Genomic DNA, 22,633 nt, shown 5'->3' with positions numbered 1-22,633 from the left:
AACATATTGCTGTAACTTCAAGACTGAGTAAAACCAGCACATAAGAATATAAAAAATATCATGGAAAGAAGTATAACATTTTAATTAATATATTTTTTTCCTCTACACTGAAGTATATAGAAAATATTGCAAGACAGTAAAGATGTTTCTAGTCTGAAATAAGAAGTCCTTAAATGACATTCTGTTTTAGCAAGATGGAAATGTTATATGAGCAATTGGTATTTCTGACACACCTTTAGCTGATAAACATGCTTTCTACTGTATTTGAATAAACAGTAAGAGGAAATATAATAAATTAATCCAGATTGACTTAAACTTGTTGCCAATTTTTTTTTTTTTTTGCTGCTTTCAGTCTGGAAGGCTGTGTTCATAAATCTGTACATATCCTTTCTAGCTGAAAAACAAACAATTTGATAAGAAGACGGTAGGGAGTTCAAAAGACCTAGGGCTTTCTTCAGCTCTGTTCTGTGATGGGTGGAGCAGAAGAAAACACTTCCCTTGCTTGAGAAACGGCTGCGAAGCCTGCACATGCATGCACAGGAACATGTTTTGCAGAGAATAGGTGCTGTGTCTGCATACCCAAGAGCAGAAGTAAGCCATAAATTATGCTGGGGCATTTACCTAATAGGAAGAGGTCTAACCTACTGTTAAAAAAAAAAGAAAAAAAGAAAAAAAAATATTGGTGGTACAGTATACATCTTGCTGAAATCCATGTATGTTTTTGTAAATTAGCACCTTACTACCGAGGCTCTAAGTATTTTTTATCCTTCCCAGGCTTTATAGTCCAGCTGAAACCAGTCCTTTCTGTTCATTCATGTTTTAATGTATACAGAGCAGTAATATTTTCTGATCGATGCCCAGCCGCACCCATTCTATACCACGAAATGTACTCAGATACTACATCTGGGTTGACAGTTTCCTCTGATTTTCCTCTCTACGGTTTTCTGAAAAGTAGCATTCTTGTCCTACAGGGCAGGATTTCGGTTCATTGCCACAGAGCACTTGCTGAGGTGTTCACCTAGGATGCTTCTTTGTTTGTCACGTTCATCAACCAGCTAAGGAGACAGCTAATTGATGTGCACAGGAGTTGGTTCGTTTTAGGTACCTGTTAACTATTGTCATCTGGATGATGCAGTGAGTAGTGATCTCAGTAAGCAGCCACTCTTCTCCCTAGGGGACAAAAAAGCAGAGTCATAGTCTGGCCTTTGAATCATCCCACCAAACTGAGAGACCTCAAAACACTCCTGCGTGCAGCTCTCAAAACAGACTCTTGCTCTGCACATGTCAATAAGATACTGTGCACGTCATGCAGGTCTGGAAAATACTCCTGTAATGTGTTGGAGATGGGATCAGAATGGGGAGTCCCTGGCTGGAAAATAAGAATAATCTTTTTTTTTTTTTTTCTTTTTTAAACCGATGCCAATTGTGGTCTGAGGTTTTCTTAAAAATGCAAGTGTTTTTGATCAACACTGTTTTAGTCAACAAATGCATTAATCATTTATATTATTTCTTTTTGAAAATACTGTTAAAATGGCCATGTGCACTCCAGGTGAGCTGCACTCACTTCGGTGCACCCAAGGTTAGTAAGGTGACAGGAATAATATAGGGCTCACCAGAACTGGGGCAATTAAAAGTCATCTTAGATGTCTGTTACGGAAATATCATAAAATAGGTTTTGGAAAAAAAAAAAGAAAAAAAAAAAGATTTGTAATTTAGTCGAAGAACAAAACTTCGGCATTCAAATCTGCTCTTCCCTTAGACTGTGTTTACTTTTTGAATGATCCATCTGGTTTTATTTAATCTGAATTTAATTTGGGAATGCATTTTTCAAATTCATAATTTCCAAAGAACCCTACATCTCAAGAACAGAAGTTTAAAAGTAAAGCTACAATAAACTGGAGTAGCATCAGGATAAACTGTAGGAAATTCTATAATAAACTCAATTTTTTTTGCAGTTTCTAGATTAGACCTGCAATTAAGTTTATTGTTCCTTTCTTGGAGGAAAGCACGCTGTGGAATACCCGAGATCATACAGGTAGATGGCTCACTTGTGCTCTCACAAGTCAGCTGCTACGTGGGCTGGCAGCAATTGCATTGCATTGTCTCCCAGTTCCCAGAGATAGATGTAAAGGTGACTTGTTGTATAATGAGACGAGAGGGCACATGTTGCATAGGGAACATTTTAATTTTATTTGCTGCTTCTCCTCGAACGGGGTTATCTTCGGGGTGATATTTCTGAGGATGACAACACTTGTTTCTCAGCGATTTGGAATTATCTACCTTTGAATGTTAAGATGTTTGGTTTTTTTTCAGTGGCCTTGCATGTAATTCAAGTTACAAATAAGACCTTTTTCAGTATTAGGACTTCAGGTCTGTTTCATATGGCCTATACTTCCAGCAGCCACACTTCCAAATCAAAATCCTCACACCACAAAGCCCGTTGCTCCATCCTCCTCCTATCCACCCACCTCTTTGTGCCCCCGTGTGCCCAGTCCCTACCACAGCGGCACTTGGTAGCTTCAGAGACAGCTTAATCCTAGGGGCACACAGGTATCAGCTATCCAGGAACAGCCCCAGGAGGACCAGTGGCTGGTCACAAACCAAGGTGATCGCAGTGCTCATGTCCACACAAGTTGTTTTGTCAGATGAGCATAAGCTTAGTCCTTTATTAAATGGAAATAAAACATTTAGCCACAAAATTCTCCATTTTTACGGACAATGTGCACGAAGTGCGGTGTCCATGAGCAAGGGAGAAAGGAGGGCAGCGGGCAGCTGCTTAGGTAAAGCTCTGCCCTCTGTGTAAATGCTGTGGTGCACTGTGATTCTGGTATTTTAGTAAGATGTTATCGTGCAGGGTGATGAGAGCAGCCGTTCTGTGGGGGGTCAGGTATCTGCAGGCAAACGCTGAGCTGCCTGGAGCTGGAAGTGCTAAACACACCAGAGACAACCTAGGGAAGAGGCTGCTTCATGTTACTTGCTGCCTGCTTAAGCAAACGTACGTCTGCACATCTGCTGAACAAAAAGCACAAATCCTTCTTCGCTGCCATCCCTCTTGCTATGGCACTTCCTCTTGCACGCCCCAAGGAGCTGACTCAAGGAGCAAACTCACCTTGTAAGGGAGGCATTTGTGCTCACCTGAAGCACAAACCTGAAGAAGGTGGGTGACCAGGGGTTTGGGAAGGGGCCGGGATGTGCGGCTGTGGTAAGCAGGAGGGCAGGCTGATGCCAATTGGGATACTGCAGCCCAGACAGGGGCCGTGCTTAGACCTTCTTTCTCCTCTTGCTTGCTTCTGAGGTCTCACTCCAACACACCTGCACGACGCAGGCCACTTCCACAGCCTTGCCTTTAGAGAGCCCTAGGATGAAGGTTAGCATCTGCTCCAGCCTTGGCACCTGACTCTGCCTTGGACAATGGGCGCTGTTAGTTCAAGGTTTCTTGCTAAATAAAGGGAGCTGATTGCTCTGTGCACTGAGCCTGGAATTAGGGAGCTTAGTCTATTCTTCAGCTTCAAGTAGTCAGCGATTGTCAGCAGAGAAGTGACGTGCTTAATAGTGCTCACTGTCCTGTCCCAGTACAACTTCAAGCTTATCTTCAGATCTGATCCTCTCCCTATAGAGCTACAGGAAAAGGTATTAAAACAGAGTGTTTGTTTGGGCTGTTTGTCTTCTGGTTGTTGCCCATTTTAGAACCTGCGTTTTGACGTGGTTCCTCCGAGAAGTAGGGAAAAATGGAAGTTTTATGACTTTGGGGACTTGAGAACTCTTAAAAAAAGATTTGTGTTTATTTTGATGTTTGCTATTCTCTTCAGGACCTTCCAGAATTGTTTCTACCATATTAGGAGAAGAAAAGGATGCGAGAATCAGAAATGCTCTATTGCAAAATTCAGTTTATTTACAGAGTGAGTTCACTTGCCTTTAGGAAGTCTGGATTATTGTTGTAAGCATCTATAAGTAGACTCAGTGAAATCTTAGTGCAAATTTTTGTGGCTAAAGGGCAGTCCTCATCTCAAAATATAAAATAATCTGGAAACTGGACATAAACAGGGCATAGATAATCACTGGGAGATATTCCAATAAAGTTCTAATAGTTTTATTTGTGGTAAAAACAAAACAGTTCTGTTATACTATTAGCATCCACTTCGAGTGATTAATTTGTGTTATCTGATGTTGCACTAATGTAGGTTTATCAAACTACCAGCAGATTGTTTTTGTTTGTTTGTTTTGTTTTGTTTTTGTTTTTCCAGTCCAGCTAGCTACCACTGAGAAGCACCAGGGAAAGAACATACCTTGTGGTTTTCCTTATGCATATAAAATCACACTGAATAAGTTTTGGTATCTGAAGGGAAGTGATGATATGCAGGTTACTGTAGGTGTATAAAGCACACAAAAGTGTCCATTGTATGGTAGTGGGGGATGTTTTCATTAGCATAAACTGAAATGCTATTTAACATTCCCCTTGCATCTCAGTCATATCTGATCCACTCATTTCATTAATACTTTAATCATTCGTCTATATATTTACATTGTGAGTAGTAGGAAAAAGTCTGTACCTCCAGAATTATGACTGCTCGTGGTTGTCCAGGTTTATTTTCTTTATTCATTTCTGAGCTTTGAAAGTGACTAGTAGGTGCTCTTGTGCATCAGAATTGGTAGCCCTACCTGGCAGGTGTGGATTTGCAGAAGCTGTGCCTGGAAGGATCAGTCCCACCCCAGCCTCTTGCCCCTGTCCCCATGCTCCCACCCCTTCTCTTCCACCCTAACTGGCCTTAGAGCTGCCTAAAATGGTGTAGATGCTGGTGTCAGCTTGAGGAAGGGGGCGTGAATACATGGCTAGGAGCAGGAGGCAGTTTTGGCAGATTTCCTGCCATTAGATCAGCTGAGCTGGTAAAACATATTTACATTAACTCCTCTGTCTGTGCCTACTTCTGAACATCAGAGCTAGTTCCTTCTCTAGACCAGTCTACCTTTTGCATCCCTCTCTCCTCCACTTCAAAGCATCAGCAGTGAAGTTGTTGCTATTGTTGTTTTGGTGATAAATTAGGGCTGCAGACTAATTTCAGAGGTAGGTAGCAGAATTATTTGTGAGTAGGTGATTTTTCATTCACTGCAGTTACCTGAATCAATTGTCCATAGAAAGAAAATCCCTTCTCCTTTAATATACTTTCATCTCAATCATCCAATCCTCTGTCTATTGCTAAAAGGAATACAAAGTATTATGTTCAAACTTCACAACAGCTCTTGGAGCCAGATATTGCCAGTTCTTATAATGCTTATATTTTTAAAGGATGTAAGTAGAAAGCTGTTCAATAGTATGACAAAGCAGTGCGAGACATCTGCCAACAGGCTCGTCAGCCCCCTGAGAGCCTGAATCTCGGAATGACAGAGGAGGGAGATTACAAACCACAGTTCAGTCAGTGGGAAGCAAAGGGTGCAGGGCAACGGGAACAAGAGAGACCTCAGGAATCGTAAAACAGGATGAAGGAACACCCACCTCAAGTATACGTACACAAATACATGCACTCTGGAAAACAAGCAGGAGGAGCAGGTTAACATATCACACATCTGAGTGCTGTGAGGGATGGATATAGGCTCTTCAGGAAACACCTGCGGGAAGATGATAGGGGCTGCCATCTTAATGGAAGAAGCTCCTCATAAGTATGGAGTTTTTCTGTGGGATGGCAGTGTTTGAGAGTTTGTGGGTCAGGATCAGAAGGGAGGACTGCAAGGGTGATGCGATGGTGGGAACCTGTTACAGGCCACCTGATGAGGGTGAGGAAATGGGCAAAACCTTTTTTAAACAACTAGAGGAAGTCAGTGGATTGCAGACACTGTTTCACATGGCATCTCATGAAAGTAAAACTTTGTGGGACACAAACAGGGAAGTAGGTTCTTCAGAGGTGTTGGGAAAAACTTCTTGATACAGGTTGGACCAACTGGGGGTGAAGTGTGGCTGGATCTGCTGTCCACTAACAAGGAAGAACTGACTGGAGTTCAGGATCCTGAGGAAAGTGAAGAAAAAAGGTGACAGAATATAGACTATAGACTTGAGAGTAGATTTCAGTCAGGTCCCATGCAGCTCTGAAGGCCAAAGAAGCTCAGGAAAACTGGCAGGTTTTTGAGGACAGCATCTTCCAAGTGCAAGAGTGGGACAACTCAATCCTCAGAGAAACAAGCAGATGTATGAGGAGACTGGCTTGGTTTATCAGGTACTTCATGGCTGAGCTCCAATGCAAAAAAAAGGCAGTATATTGGCGGTGGAAGCAGGGATTGGCCACAAAGAAGGAATTCATACACATTGCCCAGGCACGCAGGAATGGTGCTTAGAAACTTAAAGCTCAACTGGAGGTGAGAATTGGAAGGAATATCAAGGGCAGCAAGAAGTGCTCTACAGCTACCTGAAAGGAAGGTGTGGGGAGCTGGGGGTCGGCCTCTTCTCACAGATAACCAGTGATAGGACCAGAGGGAATGGCCTCAAGTTGTGCCAGGGGAGGTTCAGGTTGGCAATGAGGAGACATTTCTGCTCAGAAAGAGCAGTCAGGCACTGGGACGGGTTGCTCAGGGAGGTGGTGGAGTCACCGTCCCTGGGGGTGTTCAAGGAGAGGTTGGACGTGGTGCTTGGGGACATGGGTTAGCGGGTGACAGTGGTGGTAGGGGGATGGTTGGACCAGATGATCTTGGAGGGCTTTTCCAACCTTAATGATTCTGTGATTCTAATAAAGACTTTCTTGATTCATTTGTGTCAAAAGGCTGAACAAGGAAAATGTGGCCCCATCACAGAATGGGGCAAGAGATGTACTGACAGCAGATGCTGAGGTGTTCAGTGCCTTCTTTACCTCTGTCTTCACCAGCAAAGTGAAGGCCCATGCTGGCCAGGTGCTGGAGAGCCCATGATATGGCACTTGTGATATGGGGAAAGGCAGGGCTTGTGCAAGTCCAGGGCTCAGGACTACGGGCTCCTTTCAGGAACGACTGAGAAGGCTGGCAATTTCATAAATACGGTCTTCTGTATATTTCAAATTACGGTGATATTCAAAACTTTTCTATTGACAGAAGACAGCAGAGCCTGCTGAAGCAAGTGGCTGAATGAAAACACATCAGAAAAACAAGGGCTTTGTGGTTTGCTTTCTGCTAGTAGCAGTGGCATCACTAAGCTGTTGAGTGCTGCTTGCTTCTTCCTCTGCGTGAGGCACAGAGATCACAAATATAGCGAGACCACCACCAACGCTGACGTTAGTGCACAGATAACAAGGCCATTGGTGCAGCTACAGGGCCACCTGGGAGAGTCAGCTTTTCCACAGCTCTGCAGGGAGATTTTGGGGTGCTTTTCAGGCCACTAGTTTGAAGAGAAATCTGAGTGTTGCTTTGTAAATCCTGTGGGATTGCTGTAGTGACACACATCCCTTGTCTCCTGGGGAATGTATCCCTGATAAGGAACTTAATTATGTGGTTGCAGCCTTAGCCGAAGTTTCAGACATGGACCCTTTTGAGAGAAACACCATCCGATCTTTATCCTGAATTTGTTCTACATTTTCAGAAATTTGCTATCATTAAATGCAACACTAACACGTACAAGCAGAGAGGTGACTGTGGTCTTTGCTAGTTGGTAAGGGAGCTGGAAAACATGATTGCTGTGTCGTTAAAATATGAGGGTGTTAGATGCGGTAGTGTTAGACAAGGATTGATCAAAAGAATGTAACATCTTGATTGTTATTGCTTTTGGCTTTATTTATAATCATCAAGTTACAGATGGTTTTGGTTTTATTTTGAAAGTCTTGACTTAGAAAGACTCATAAATATCCCCTTGAGTTCTTAAGTAACCAGTAGTGCCTGGCTCAGCACAGAAGTCTGCCAAAGGTATTGTTTTGCCGGAATTCTCCTATAAATGATGACAATTATACTAACATGTTTTCCTAATCTCTGGATATCTAACTCTTCTATGTCTCTGTGTCTTTGAAGAGTCTCAGTTTATATGTGGAGTAAGTTAAACTTCAAAGGACGTCCATTTATCTCTTTGTTTGTTTTGATATTGATTCCCTAAAGTAAGATCTCTTGAGGAGAACCATACATAATTATCTTTCTTACTGCATTTCTGATTGTTATTTATGAATGTCTTTAAAAGTCTGGATCAATTTGCCTTTTTACACAGAAGATTATCAGTATAGATTTCTAGCCAAAGTTCTTTCCTGAGCAGTTTGTTGAGTAGGCTCCTGCATATATTCGCAATAATACATTGTTGTATATTTTCAGAATCAGTTTTAGTCTATGAGGATTGCAGAAATGTCACAGGTTGAAAGTAGTCTAAGCTACTTGACATTAGATTTTGCAATTTATCCCCTTATAACTGGAATAATTTTTCACTTCCTTTCTACTGCTTATTCAGTCTGCCTGCCTTTTTTGAACATGTTGATGAAATTCAGAATAAAATCAGGGAAGAGTAAAGATACCTCAGTTTCTACAGAATATGTAAAATAAGGCTGTTAGGTAGTGAAGAAAGAAGTCCACCTGAAGAAAAATGGCAGCACAAGCTTCTCATCTTCTTTGGCATAAGAAAACCCATGCTGTGAAAGTCTTTGCAAATGCCCCAGCTGTGAGACAAGCTGCAGTCACACCTTTGTAAGGAATGCACACAAAACTCGCAGTATTGCTGATTTTAAAATCCATTCACAGGGTGAAAAATTGTCATTCCTTAGCTTAAATGCAGGGAAACTGCTGCAAATACCTTGCAGTAATGCACGTTATAATAATATTCATTCAGTGTTTCCCATGTAGAAGCTTTACAGACTTTAATTCTTTTTAGCATTATTACTTTCAGCATTATTACATGCATACACAAGACAGAGGTATTATTCCTTTATTGCTATTGCAAGGCAAATTGAGACAGAGAAATTAACCAAAAAACACAAGATTACACGTGAAACCTGTGTTAGAACTGGAAATAAAACTCTGTCTTCTGTTCCTTTACTGCAAGAACCATCCTTCCTCCAGATTGTTGGTAGGCAAACAACACACTGTGAATCATGACTCAACTAGTTATTACTTGTAATGAGATTTTTAATTGGCAGTAAGTAGTAATTTTAAAATGGAAATGTCCTTGGATTATTTTAAATTCCACAGGGTGCATATTTCCTGCTACCGATGCTTTAAATGGGGAGAAAATTACTTAGCTATAATTCTTTTACTTGGAAGGAATATGTCTGAAACATATAACTTCAGCACACCCTTTATCTGCATGATCTGTGTGCCATCAGAACCAGTGCTACTCAGTTATTTTGATTTTGGTTCTGTTACTCATAGGAAGGAAGATGTGGCAGAGCAATGTATGTATTCTTTACTGGGATGAGTGCGTGATCAAGAATGGGGATCAAAAGCTTGAAAGTATTGCTTTTGAAACACAGAATCAGTTGGGTTTGTAGTAAATGAAGTCTAAGCTTCTCCATTGTGAGTCTTTAGTATGTATGTCATAAAATAGAAGATGGAAATATTTTCAAGGGAAATGAAATTTAAAAGTGCAATTATTTTACTCATTTGTCTGTCATTTTCAAGCAGAAGGGTGCAGGGGAGGTAGTACTGGGTGCTACAGGAAACTGGAGATTTACCCAGCAAGTAAAATGACTGGGATCATTGGATTGTTATTTTAATGAACATTAAAAAAAAAATGTTAATATAGACAGGTTGGAATTTAATGTGATGATAGTAAAAAAAAGAGAATGTTTGTTAATGTCTTCACTCTTCATGTGTAAATATCTGTGCATATTACTTTGCCTTTTTTTTTTTTTTTTTTTTACCAAAAACCCATTTTCTGTTTCCATAAGTTTTCATGTGCTCAGCATTTTGGGTTAAAACATTTCTAAATCACTTCTGAATGTCCCAGAAGGTGAATTTTGGAGTTTTCTACAGAAGTGGTTCAGCCCTTCCTGAGAATGTGAAAATAAAAAAAAATGCCATAGTTGGTTCATGTTAAAAATTCTCTTGAAGAGGATCTTGGGGAAGGATGTGGGACAGGAGCTGTGCAGCCAACTGGCCTGGTAAGGTGAATGTAAAAAGAAACCACGTGCAGAGGGGAAAGTGAATTTGGGTGAAAAGCCCAGGAAGGAGAGCCAGCAGGAGTGAAGGGAAAAGAGGCAAGAGAGTTGTCATGGAGGAGGAATTGGGAAGGGAGGAACTGAGACTTTGTGGAGAGGGAGTGGAAGTGAAGAGTGGCTGGTAGGAGGCAGGGCCAAGGGGGAACTGGAAGAGGGTGAAAGGATGAAGAGGGTGAGGAGCGGAGGAGGGATGGGAGGGCTCAAAGAGAAGGTGAGTGCGTGTGGCTGGGTGAGGGGAACAGGGAACTGGAGCCTAGGACGGGGATGGTGAGCCTGAAGTGGGGAAGACACAGCAGTGAGAGCTGGAGTTAAGAAGACAGCAGCCTGGAGATGTGGGAGGTGATAGACGGAGAAGTCCCCTCGCAGGTGCAGAATGCAGCACGGGAGTCCTGGCGTGCGGCCTGCTCCTGCCTGGGGACATTCCCCCAGCACCCTGCACACCTCGCCTCGGGTCAGGGTGTAGGGCCGGTGGCAGAAAGTGTTAAATGTTACCAGGCGTGGAGAACAGTAGGTGACTTGTGTGTTAACTGGGTCGACAACTGGTTAATTTGGTATCAGATTAATCATACATGTACTATATTGCCTCACTTACCACTTTGACTTCTGAAAGCCAATGAGTCCCATGAGGTAATGCAAGACGCTGCATTACCTAAACATAGGTTTAGAAAGAAATACTCTGACCAGATTACTTTTCCATTTATTATTACTTGTAATGCAGCAGCAGATAACCTCCTAATACACGTTTCATCTCCAGTATAATAGGTAGTGTGTAAGCTAATAGAAAAAGCTCGTCTGTCCTGGGATCTGTTAGTGAGGATGGGCAAGGGGACAGGTGTAGGGGCTGTTGGTAGCCTTGTCAATGAATGAAGAAAGCAGGCCGTGTATTCAGGTATCAGTGAATATTTGACTGTCACTCATCATAATTTCAAGCATTATCGTTTTATAAGCAATGTGTTAAAAGCCGGCATGAGGCACTGTTAATGAATTGTGGTTCCTGGTGGCTCCTTGTTACAGTAGGATGAGGTGAGCAGTGGGGTACTGCAGGAATGGACTCTGGGCTTTGTTATATTTTATAGCTGCATTAGGGATTTGGAAGGTAAATAGTATGTTCATGACATTGATGTTAATTCCTAAATTAGAATATATAAATATCAGCAAAGAAAAAGGAGAGGATGTCTACATTTCTAAACTGTACTGCAAGGGCCAACTCTCCACTGGAAGGAGAAGCATTGACTGTCTTAATTGTCTCTGGTGAGAGAAGACACATGGACATGTCTGGCTGCACCTGTGCAAATTCCCAGCTGTGTTTAGCCCAAAGTAGGAAATCCAGACCTCTGTCAGCTACAGCAGGGCTGCTGAGAATGGCAATTACAAGCAAGGGTTTTCTTGCATTTCTTTGAGAACAAACAGTACTCCTTCAAGGAGAAAAATGGAAGCATCACACTACTGGCAAGGCAGAGATTTGTGTAAATTTAATTTCTTATGAAATTAATCGATACTTAGAATGACTTTCTGCCTAATATTAATATCATTATTACTAGTTCACCATATAGACATTATTACATTATGCATATGTTTACCTTATGCTGTCACTTTTGTGTTACAAAAAGGCACCTAGTCCAGCTAAGTAACGAGGTAATGTCTACAAAGTTGCTACCAATTATTTCCATCAAGCATTTTTCTGAATTAAGTTCAAAATGGTGTATAGTACGTTAGATCCTCTTGCACACCTAGTGCATCCTAAAAATTCACATACCAAATTTAAAATTATTGTAAATTTCATTAAAGACCACCTGGCTTAGATGCCATGCATTTTAAAGCTTACGTGTACATTATAACAATATCCTCAGGGCGTGGCCTTTTGTTATAAAGTTTTATTTCATATTCTATGAAATTCAGAAATGTCATTTTAAGTTGATTTAGTTTACCTTTATTATGTTGAACATGCTTACATATTTCATAGAAGCAGCATTTGAAACACTTGGATGACAAGTTTGAATATATTGTTATTATATATGTGTTTGCAGACACATATAACATCTTGCTAGTTAATTCAGAAAATGACCTTCTGTCATTAAAATTTTTATGACACGGAAGATCGGTACAATCAATGACTAGAAAACTTTTTTAATCTCTTTTTTGTTGGTTTTAAATCTTGTACGTTGTATTTATTGTGGCTAGAAATTATAGCTGTGGTTTTCCATAAACTGTACAAGAACTGTCACATTGTTATGAGATAGTTTAAGCAAGATATAGTAAAGAATAGGGGGTGTTTAACTGCTTATGTCAGTGGAATTAGAGTTAGACTGATTTAATGTGTATTTTTTTAAAAGCCCACGTACCCTATTTTTAAATAATTGCATTATGGTATTCCACACAGACTTTTAGACCATGGTTTTGTGTTTTTGTTTTGTTTTGTTTTGTTTTCAGGAAAAGGACATTATCTTTGATTTCTTTTTACAGAATCATAAAATCAAAATACAATATAAAGTTTTATATAAAATATACATATATATTTCATTTGTCAATTCTTATTCCTGATGTTTGAAATTTCACCTGTTGTGACTCACTTCCATGACATTGCCTTTCCTGCAGTATTGAGTAGAAGATTGCCCTTTTGACTTTCAGCATTGCGGACATTTCAGATGCTTGTCCAGCCTTAGCTTTAATGATATATTTTGAATTAATGAATTAAATGAAATTAAGGTTAATTTTAAATTAATTTTGCTGCACTTACTATAGAGTTAGTTGCCAAGGAATAGCTTATTTGTTTGCTTCTGTCTATGTCCTTCTGTCAGTAAAGGCAAAGTAAATGAGAAGAGTTTATATCTTCTGAGTGACTAAGGTGGCCATTTGAATCCAAATTCCTCTGTGTGCTGGAAAATGGGCATATAAATTTTGGTAGATAAACTAAAAATACTGAGCTAGTGTGTGTACTTGAGATACATCTGAGGTCTGTCCAAACATGTGAACCACGTAATCGTGTTTCTTTAAATAGTGACTTTTCATTCTCTGTCATCCTTCATATCTGATGTCTAAGTGCTGATTTGTCCGGTAGCAAAAATCTAGCAAAGTGGACCCATGCACAAAGTGCCAAGTCCCAGGGTTTTTGCTGTGCCTTCACCTAAGTGGACAGTAGGAGCCAGTTAGTCTGGGTCTGGCTGCAGGAAAAGGATCCACCTGTGTGGTTTTCCTTAACTGCCTAGTATACATGAGGGTTAATTTTAATATATCCAGGCTCTTTAAAATAATCTGCTTCAGTGTCATCCTTTCACATTTTCATTCATTCTCTTTAAAAATGCTAAGAAAGTAACATGCAACAAATGTTATTGCTATAAATGCAACATTTACTGCTGGTTAAAGTGAAGAGAATAAAATTTATTGGTGCAAGTGAACATTCACTTTGTTGGTCATCATCCCCGAATCTTCTAATCTCATGTGAAAGACTGATTTAGTTTGGATTAGTAGCTTGGTCCTGGTTGCCCTGGACTTGGTACATAAAAAGCATAATGTTCACTTAATAGCATTCAAAAACTCCTGAATATTTTTTACATGTTGTGCTCCTGTTACTTAGTGGAAGCTAATATTGCAAGAATACACTGTACTGAATCAGAAATCTGTTATATAAAAACCAGTAAACAACCAAATTACTATGAAGAGGAGTTGCCTTTCTGCTCTGCTTTGTACACCTGAAGTGGTCCAAGCATGTGAGGCCCTTGTAAGGATGCATTACAGGAGGCGTTGGGTCTGGCAGTGCTGGATCCTGTTCTGAGCTATCGTTTGGATTGCGTTTCTGGTTTCTGTTCCATGTGCCAGATTTAAGCACCCAACTGCTCAACTGACTTGAGAAATGAGTGAAAGTGTCTTGGAGAAGCTCAGTCCCCACCATGGTGATGGCTAACCGAGAAGGCAGAGAACATAGTGAAATTTTTTTTTAAAAAAAAAAAGCCTTTATTAAAAAGCCTTATGCACCATTATTAAAAAAATAAAAGCCTTATGCACCATTTCAGGTGCTTGAGGTTCGTGCTTCATATAATTTTGTATATGCTTTCTTACTGACACACGAACAAAGCCGTTCATTATCATTGGGTTGCCATGGAGTACTGATCACATGGATCTGGGAATAACAACCCATTATGCTAATATAGCTTGTCATTGTGTTTGATGCAAAGTGATGTCCCATAACAACATCTGATGTTTGTAACTAATAGAATTTACAGTAAGATCATGGTTTATGAAACAGCATTGCCAAACATTGTCTACCCTCATTCCTCTGAAAGATGTTTTCGATTCTACCCGTATTTAAAAAACTATTTATGTATTTTGGGAGTAGAATACCTAATTCTGTAATGCATACAACATTCCCACAGTCTTCCTTGTACACCCAAGTACGAAACAACTTTTAATTCAGTATGCTACAGAAGGAACGGTGCTTCCATCTTTATATTCATTCAGTTTTATTCAGTAGCAGATGACCAGGCATCTGTGGGTGATCTGTCACCTTTGTTATAGAAAAAGAGGTGCCTTTAGTCTCTTCCAGATTCTCAGGATGATCCATCTTCATGTGCATGTGAACTTGCTGTCAATTATAGCATTTCAGCCATAATCTTTCTATGTTCGTCAGACATCCACTCAGTCCATGGAATATGGTTGGAATATACATGTAGAGCACAGAGCTCTCTCTTCAGAGATCTTCACTTTTCTATATAAGCCTTTTCTTACGGCAAACAGTTTTACATGGTTTTCACTTCTAGTCATAAGGCAATAGTTAAAATGATTCTGGCAATATACTTTCTCATTTGACTTTTTCTTCTTAAAATATTCCCTGAAAATTAAACCATCCAGTAAGTTGCCTCTATTTTCATATTCCCCTGAGGTCTATTATACAGAATAACCCTTAAATCAGGTTCAATTTTGCCAAAGTGTGTTTGGCATGGTAGGAAATTATTACCTGTATCTCACAGATAATCTGATCACACAAGTTATATCTGTACCTGGATGTACAAAGAGAAATCCAGTACCGACAGGCACACAGACTTCTGTTTCTTTATATTTGTGGATTGGAGAGGAATCCTTCTTAGAACATCTGTATCTTCTTTTTACCAATGAAAGATTGTTCTCAGTGATATTTTTTCTACTAATGTATTCAACGAGTCATAAATTATACAACCAGAAAAACCATTGTGTCATCCAATCTGTTCCCCTCATAGAGCAGGCTTTATGGCTTCTCTGAATTAATTTCTGTCTGAGCTAAAGCACATCTTCCAAAAAAAAAAAAAATCTTAATTTAAAATTTCCACTAATGGAGGAATCAGCCTTAATAGCATTTCTGTAGTTAATTTCCTTCCCTTTGTGTTAACTTCTTTAATGCATTTGTCTAGTTTAAAATTCCAGCCATTGGATATTACTGAACGAAAGGCTGTCTATTAGCAAATATCTGTTCATCGTATTTGTGCTTTGCAGGCATGGAAGTCGTCTCACCTAATATGTAGGCATCTTTGGTGTTTATATTGCATCTGACATAGTCAAACTAGGCTTTCCTGATAGCCATGGGACAGACATACGCACTTGCAGGGTGCGGTTCGGGTGAGCTGTTTAGACATTTTTATTAGGATGTAATGAATCACGCCCTGGAAGTGCCTGATGGCTTGTATTGTATAAAAAGGCGTTTTTGGTCGAGTGGCTCAATGTGTTCGCAAAAGTCTGGGCATTAAAGAAGATGATTAAGTGACACTGTAACTTTCTCATGGTCAACTAATCTAAGCTTTAAGACAAGTTTTCCGGTCATTAATTGCAGTTGCCTTTCCTGATTGTCCTCCAGTTCATCAGCATCTTTCTCGAGTTGCAGACACCAGAATGGGACTGAGCACCCAGCAGTAGTTGCAAAGACAGTGGCAGTGCAGCAGTGGAGTTTCCCTGTTTTTGCTTTTGTTTATCCTGCTTGAAAAGGCTCTCCATAGCTCTTCAGGTCTCAAGAATAGCAGCCTGTTTTCAGCACATTAGTCATCCTGGTCTCAGGCCTTTTTTCATAATCAGTGCTTTCCAAGAATAGAAAGCCTTATTCTGTCCCTGTGGCATGTAGTCTTTGTTTCAGGATATGCAATTCTGTATCAGTTAGTATTAATATCTCATATACCGTTTGCTTCTGTTGAGTTTTCAAAGTGCTATTCAAATTAGATGACCATTTTGCTATTTTTTCTGTCTACTACTGTTGTGTTTTGCCTGTAAACTTTATAGAAATATACTTTTTTGTTTCTCTGATGTCATTAATAGTAAGGTTAATTGGTACAGGACTGAGAACTGATCTCTGTAACTCCACTGGATGAATTATGATACAATTCTCTCTTAACCAATGCTGAGGACTAGCTGATATCTGTCTTTTAATCAATTCTTGTTGTAATACATTGATTTCTTGGTTCTCATTTTACAATTTGGTAAGGTACAAATACAATTGCCAAACAGAAATACAAGACTACACTTCTAACTTCCTTAACCAAGTTTGCAATCCTAAAAAGATAGCTAGTTTAATAAAATCTACCTTCCATAAACCTATGCTTATGGCATTGTATTATAATACTTCAGTTCTTTAGTAATCAAATCCAGCCATTCCTGAATGAACATCAGGCTCTCTGTGTTGCAGTTGCCTGTATTGACGTTGCTGATACTTTAAAAAACCTGATACAATATTAGTTTTGTTCCCACCCTCTGGAATATTGAATATCCATTTGAATATCACATAATCTTTTGTGAGATAGGATAAGAATCTTTTCTTCTTTTCAGAAGTCATTAGGCTCTTCAGTTTTTCTAAGGAATTACTCTGTTTTCTCAATGTGTAAGCTGTTTGAGTATTTGGAAAATCTGTTAATAATTCTAGGGTCCTTTCTTTATTTTCAGAGCTGACTGATGGAGAGTTCATGTCTGTAGGTGCACGTTCCTCTCCTTCGACTACAGGAAAACCTAAATGAGTAGTTCAGATGTAAGTGTGATGCTCCCTTTCTTAGGGAGAACGGGGAACTCCATCCACAGTCTTCTGGTATCACAAAGTCACCAGGCCTGTGCAGGAGCAGAACTGATAGATGAAATGTTCATCCCAGTTTGTTTCAGTTGGGGCCTTCCCTCACCATTTCTTCACTCATTTGGGGGCACTGGGGTGTGTGAGCAGGTGAAACACTAAACAACAACTTAATAACGTATTTCTGGCAGTAACTTATTTCATTTAGACATTTCAATATGTGGAAGGAGTCTTCTGTCATGGCCCACTGGCAAGCAGGAGAGCAACACCCTGTCCGTGTTGTGCTGGGTGTTCGCAGCTGTGCAGTCATGCATATGTGCCCTCAACAGCAACTAAATCCTATTTGCTTCATTGATTTGCTCGAGTCAAAGCCTTTCACTAAGCAGCTGTAGTTGAGCTAAACTTCTAAAAACCTTCCTTGAGCTAATGTGAATGGTAAAATCATTTATTTCCGGCCATTTTTGTATTTTGAAGTCAAATGAGAAATACCAATGTTCCATAGGCCGAGTCTAGCCTCGGAGGCTAAGAAACAAGGGAACTCAACTTCCAAAGAAAGAGCTGTTAATATAATGTTAACGAAGAGTTATTAGATACTACTACAGCATCATAGTGTTGTGTGGCTTATAAAAGATGACACATTGTGTGTTGAGTTTTCTGCAAGCTAAGAGGCCAAATAGTGTTTAATTCAATATAGAAGACAGACAATGTTGTGAGCGTGCTGCTGCAGCCAGTATAAAGTAATGACAGTAATGATTCAATCAAAGATAAAGTAGGGGATTTGTAATGATAATTATTATCCAGATTTTGGCTGCAAAACTTTTTCTCTCATTTTTCTTTGTATAGACGTTATTTTGTGTGCTTCGCTGTAGAGGGGAATGTGAATGGATTTGTCTGATGTATTCTCATGCTAGTGTTTATTCACAAAAATCTCTCCTGTGGTTTCATTTCAGAAAGATTCATGAAATTTTGTAAAAGTCTTCTTGGTTTGCGAAGGTTTAGCTTGCCAGTTTACAGTGCCAGCTCACGGCTTGGCTCACTCCTGGTATTGTGCCATTTTTCACCCACGCAATCAAGGATGTGAATCCTAGCCAGCAGCAGCTGAAATGTAGTGTGATGCAGTTTGGTCTGTACGAGAAACTCATGAAGAATTTACAGACTAGGAGTGACAGCCATCTCCTATAACCTTGGATGCTTATCTTCTTTGTCAGTTCTCCCTCAGTAATCGTTGGCAAGTGGTAGGCACGTCTAGAAAGTGAATTTATTCTGTCTTAAGCTAAGAATCTAAGCAGAATTTGATGAATCACCTCAAACCATTAGTCTCTCTCAACTTATTCTACCTGGAGCCTGAATTGCCAGGTTACATTCGGTATTTAGCTTGTAGGTGGCTAAATTTGAACTTTTCCCTAAAAGGCAGCTATAGAGTAAATGAGATTCATAAGGAAATGAGGTCAAGGAAGTGACTACAGTTTTAAACATTTTTCTGCAATGTAGTTCTACATTTTGAAACTTAATTTAAAGATGACTTCGTATATTTTAGAGCATGAAATAAGCAACACCCTTTAGGAAATCAACTTGTAGCCATTGAGCAGTGTCAGATGGATCAGCAGGACTGTTCAGGACATGCAGTTTCAGATGGAATGCTAATGTTTGGACAAGTGATATATGAAAAACTTGGGTTTTCATACACATGTGTACACTGTACAGAACCCATATCATCCAGAACCAATAAGCTGTTTTCATTCTAGTGGAACACATGAGTTTTTATCAGCACAAACCAACATTTTTGTGTGTGGTTTGGGAGAGGAATTGTGGACTAGCAGACAACAAAAATTCAGGGGAGGTTCTGGTTCTAGCATCTGAGGTAGCTATTTAGATTGGAATAAGACTTTGATACAAGTATTTAATATCTTTTTGTAGTAAAAAATAGACAGTTTAATTATCTTTTTAAAAATCCATCTTGTCCAGACTCTCAAAATTTTACTGTAAAATATTTAAGGAGAGAAGGAAAGGTATACATTCTCTCTCTCTCCAAGAGAAAATATGTAGGGACGGAAGAAGCAGGTCACATCCTTCCTGTTTGCTGATCCCTCTTTTGGAAGTAACTATTCCTTCTTTTTTGGACTCTTTTAGCCTTGTGCTTCCTCGGCACTTTTCCAAGTTCCCTAAAAATAATTCTTCTGCTAACACCCATCAACCACAAAATGACAGGAGTATCTTCATCTCCCTGTCTCTGAAAAGGAACGCAAACCCAACAAAACATCTATCTAAAAAACTTATAGGAAGCTATTTTCAGATTCAACAAAACCAAAGTAGAGCACATAAAATCATTTAAAAGTATATGACATTGATATTTAAAATAAAATGCTTTTTAAGCAGTATACATGCTTTTTAAGCAGTATCCCAAAGAAATTCTGGCAGAATTTCAGAAATACCATCTTTTTTGTTGTTTTAATTGTTTTAAAATCAATTAGTTTACTCATCTGAAAATGATTACATGTATATATCTTTCCACCCTTATTTTAAAATAAGGTTTTTACTTTTGGAATTACTGTCAGAGATAACAAAGCATTTGAAGTCACACAGGAAAGTCACCAGGATTTTGAAAGCATATATTAAGCTGAAGTCAGCCTTCAAAGAGGCAGCGTGTCCTTATTCTATAAAAAAACACAAACTGAAAATATTTATGTTTGTTCTGGAACCCATCAGAGGCCATAAATATATTTCCTTCAGTGAGAAATCACCCCCAGATGGAACACTCAAATGGCGATTGAAAAACGCCTTGGGACTGCACATGAGATTTCCCATGTCATTTAGCTTTTTTATTCTTTGCTCTTAAAATCAATCAAGCAAATTCTAAAAATGATTCTCTCTGTCACATGCCTGGACTCCCACATACCTTCAGCACATGTGCTGTAGTGTTATGTAAATAACAAAACAAAATTCTGGAAGAAAAGGATCAGGAAAAGAAATGGTGAGCAAAAAGAAGGGGCTTTCTTGCCTCATTCAGATGCCTTGCAGGGATCTGAGATAAGAACCTAGGGAACGTCATTAAGCTGCACAACCCCTGGCCTGTAACTAGGGAGAAAGGGAAAAGTCTACGTCTCGTATCTTGGTTAGCAGGAGTTGTGCCAAGTCAGTGAAAAGGCCTTTAGAAAGGGGGTGGACATATTCAATAGGATTTCCTGTATGTGAGTTTGTTTTGGCAGTTGCCATTCATAAGTCCCCTGATACGGAGATACAATGTCTTGCAAGGGGAGAAAACATGTGCCACCCACTGCTTTCTTCTAAGGGGTCTCATGTCAATTTTCCATCTCTTGCACAGAATTTCAATGTATGTCTTCACATTACAAAGCTCACCACCTACCTGCCAGCCACTGGGACATGAGAGCCAGAAGGCTGCTGCTGGCCAGGAAAGCCAAGCCACTTCTAGCTGTTCCCTGGTGTTAAGCTGAGCTCCATCCTTACCTTCAAAGCTAACAGGTGATTTACCACACTCATCCATCTCAAACAGGACATGTCGGTGTGTGCAAGGGCTGTTCTAATATCTCCCTCCCTGAGCTTGGGCAAAGATATCTGTGTTAAACTGGTTATTTCTTGATGGTGTTCATCTCAGAAGATGGCTGCTTCATCTCTGAGTTGAATTAGTGTTTGACCTCTTTGGAAAAAGCACCCATAGAAAAAAGCATTCCCCACAAGTGGTATTTTAGTGTACATCAGGCCTACTGGGAGGCCATGTACTTGTTTTCAGGGATGTTGCATTTTGGTTCTAGCCTACAAAGGCTTCATTCTGCTGATCAGTGTCCAGCCCTGAATTCAGGTTTACTACAAAATGTTTGCCTGGCTGCACTAGTTAATTTGTCTCTCATTTTCTAGCTTTGCTGTTTCTTGTGTCCTCATAGAGTTTATACTCTCTTGTTGTGGTAACAGGAATAGAAAATTTGGAGGAGGATTGCCCAACCAAGTCTGCAGGAGGCTGTAGATTGTCTTCTGTGGTTTAACACGTATTCTGAATTAATATAGCTAAACTTGACAACAGCATTTCTCACAAAGTCTTCAGGTAGAAATAATTTAGAAGGTTGTTCTTAATCTCAGTTACATTTGTTACCAAGTTCTGGAAGGCCTTTATCATTGAAAATATCTCCTTCCTTTCTCTTTCTCCATGCTATTTTACACAAATGACTCTCCTGAGATGCATCTCTGCACATTTTAAAGAAACAGAGGAATCTGAAGTTTATGAATTATCATTTTCTCCCTTACAGTTTCAGCATCATTGAGTATGTTGAGAATATCCATCCGGAAGAACTTAGGTCATCTCTCACAACCTTTTTGGAAATCCTCCCAAATCTGTTGTTTCTTTCAGACTTGTTTTCAGAATCAGACGTTTTACTCCAGAGTCTTGAACCTCTTTTACACGCCTACTTGCTGACCCCACAGCCTCTTCCATTTTATCTTCTAGACTGGGTAGTAACACCTCTGACACAGTGATTCACATGCTATACTCTTCTTTTGGGCTGGAATAGTAAAGAAGAGCAATGTAGACGAAAATCAAAAGCGATTCCTCTTATTAATCCAGAAGTGATTCAGTGATGAACTCCATCTAGCACTGTCAAAAAAGACAGTTGTCCTCAAGCAAAGCCTTAAGTAGCTGAGGATTTGATAAACTGCAGAGTAAATATACTCTTTTTCAGATGCTTTTTCCCTCCTCTCAACTGCATACTTACCAAAATGTAATTAACCTAATTATAAAAAAGAATGTAAAAATAACTGTGTGCCTTATAATAGCTTCTAAGGTCTATATAAAAGCTGCTGTGTGAATCTGCCGTAAGCAATAGCATTGTAGACATAGCTTTCCTTCTTTAGTGCTGGAAACCATTTACACTTCCAGCTGTAGTGGGCTGGCTTGCGTTCTGCTCAGGATGAGGAGATCTGTAATGACTCTTTGAATATGTATGTCCAAGACAGAGAACATTACCTGTGGTACTTTGATGCTACACTTAACTGAATTTACTGCTGCAAACCTTCCTCTGTTTTAATTTAAAAAAATAAAATTAAGAGTAAACAAAGTATGTAGGCAAATATTTGTATTGTGTGAAGTTGATTTCCCTGTGAAAATGAAGGCCAGCACCTGCACCACCACAGCATTCACTTTTAATTTCCAAGTAGTCTGTATGTGAGACTCACTTGTGCACTGAATCCCTTCTGGTCCTTCATTTCCTGAGTGTAAATCCCCCTAAGAGAGGATCAGAAACACTGAAATAGTAGTATCAGTTGCTTATTCTGAAGTCTTGTACTTTAGGTAAGTTTATTCCCTACCATACATATTGCAAGTCATAAATACTGTGTTTTATTGGCTATCTATGATTATTTTTGTTAAAACATGCCAAAGAATTACAAAAATAAAGCTGATATTAAAATAGTACTACTGCTGCATCTTACTGCTATGTTGGAATAACACATTATCCTTGGGAATCTTATTGTTTCTGTTGCTAAGACAGAAATGCATCTGCTAGACCATTGGTTTGCTTTTTTCAGCAAATGT

General features: G+C 39.5%; 1 protein-coding gene across 13 annotated transcripts in view; it reads left to right on the top strand.

The window, feature by feature from the left end:
* The window catches only part of FRY (FRY microtubule binding protein), a 234,580-nt gene that overhangs the window by 74,078 nt on the left and 137,869 nt on the right, over window positions 1-22,633 (top strand). The window lies entirely within an intron of this gene.

Source organism: Anas platyrhynchos, chromosome 1, assembly GCF_047663525.1.
Source record: "Anas platyrhynchos isolate ZD024472 breed Pekin duck chromosome 1, IASCAAS_PekinDuck_T2T, whole genome shotgun sequence".
Taxonomy (NCBI): domain Eukaryota; kingdom Metazoa; phylum Chordata; class Aves; order Anseriformes; family Anatidae; genus Anas; species Anas platyrhynchos.
This window is presented reverse-complemented; position numbering and strand designations above follow the sequence as displayed.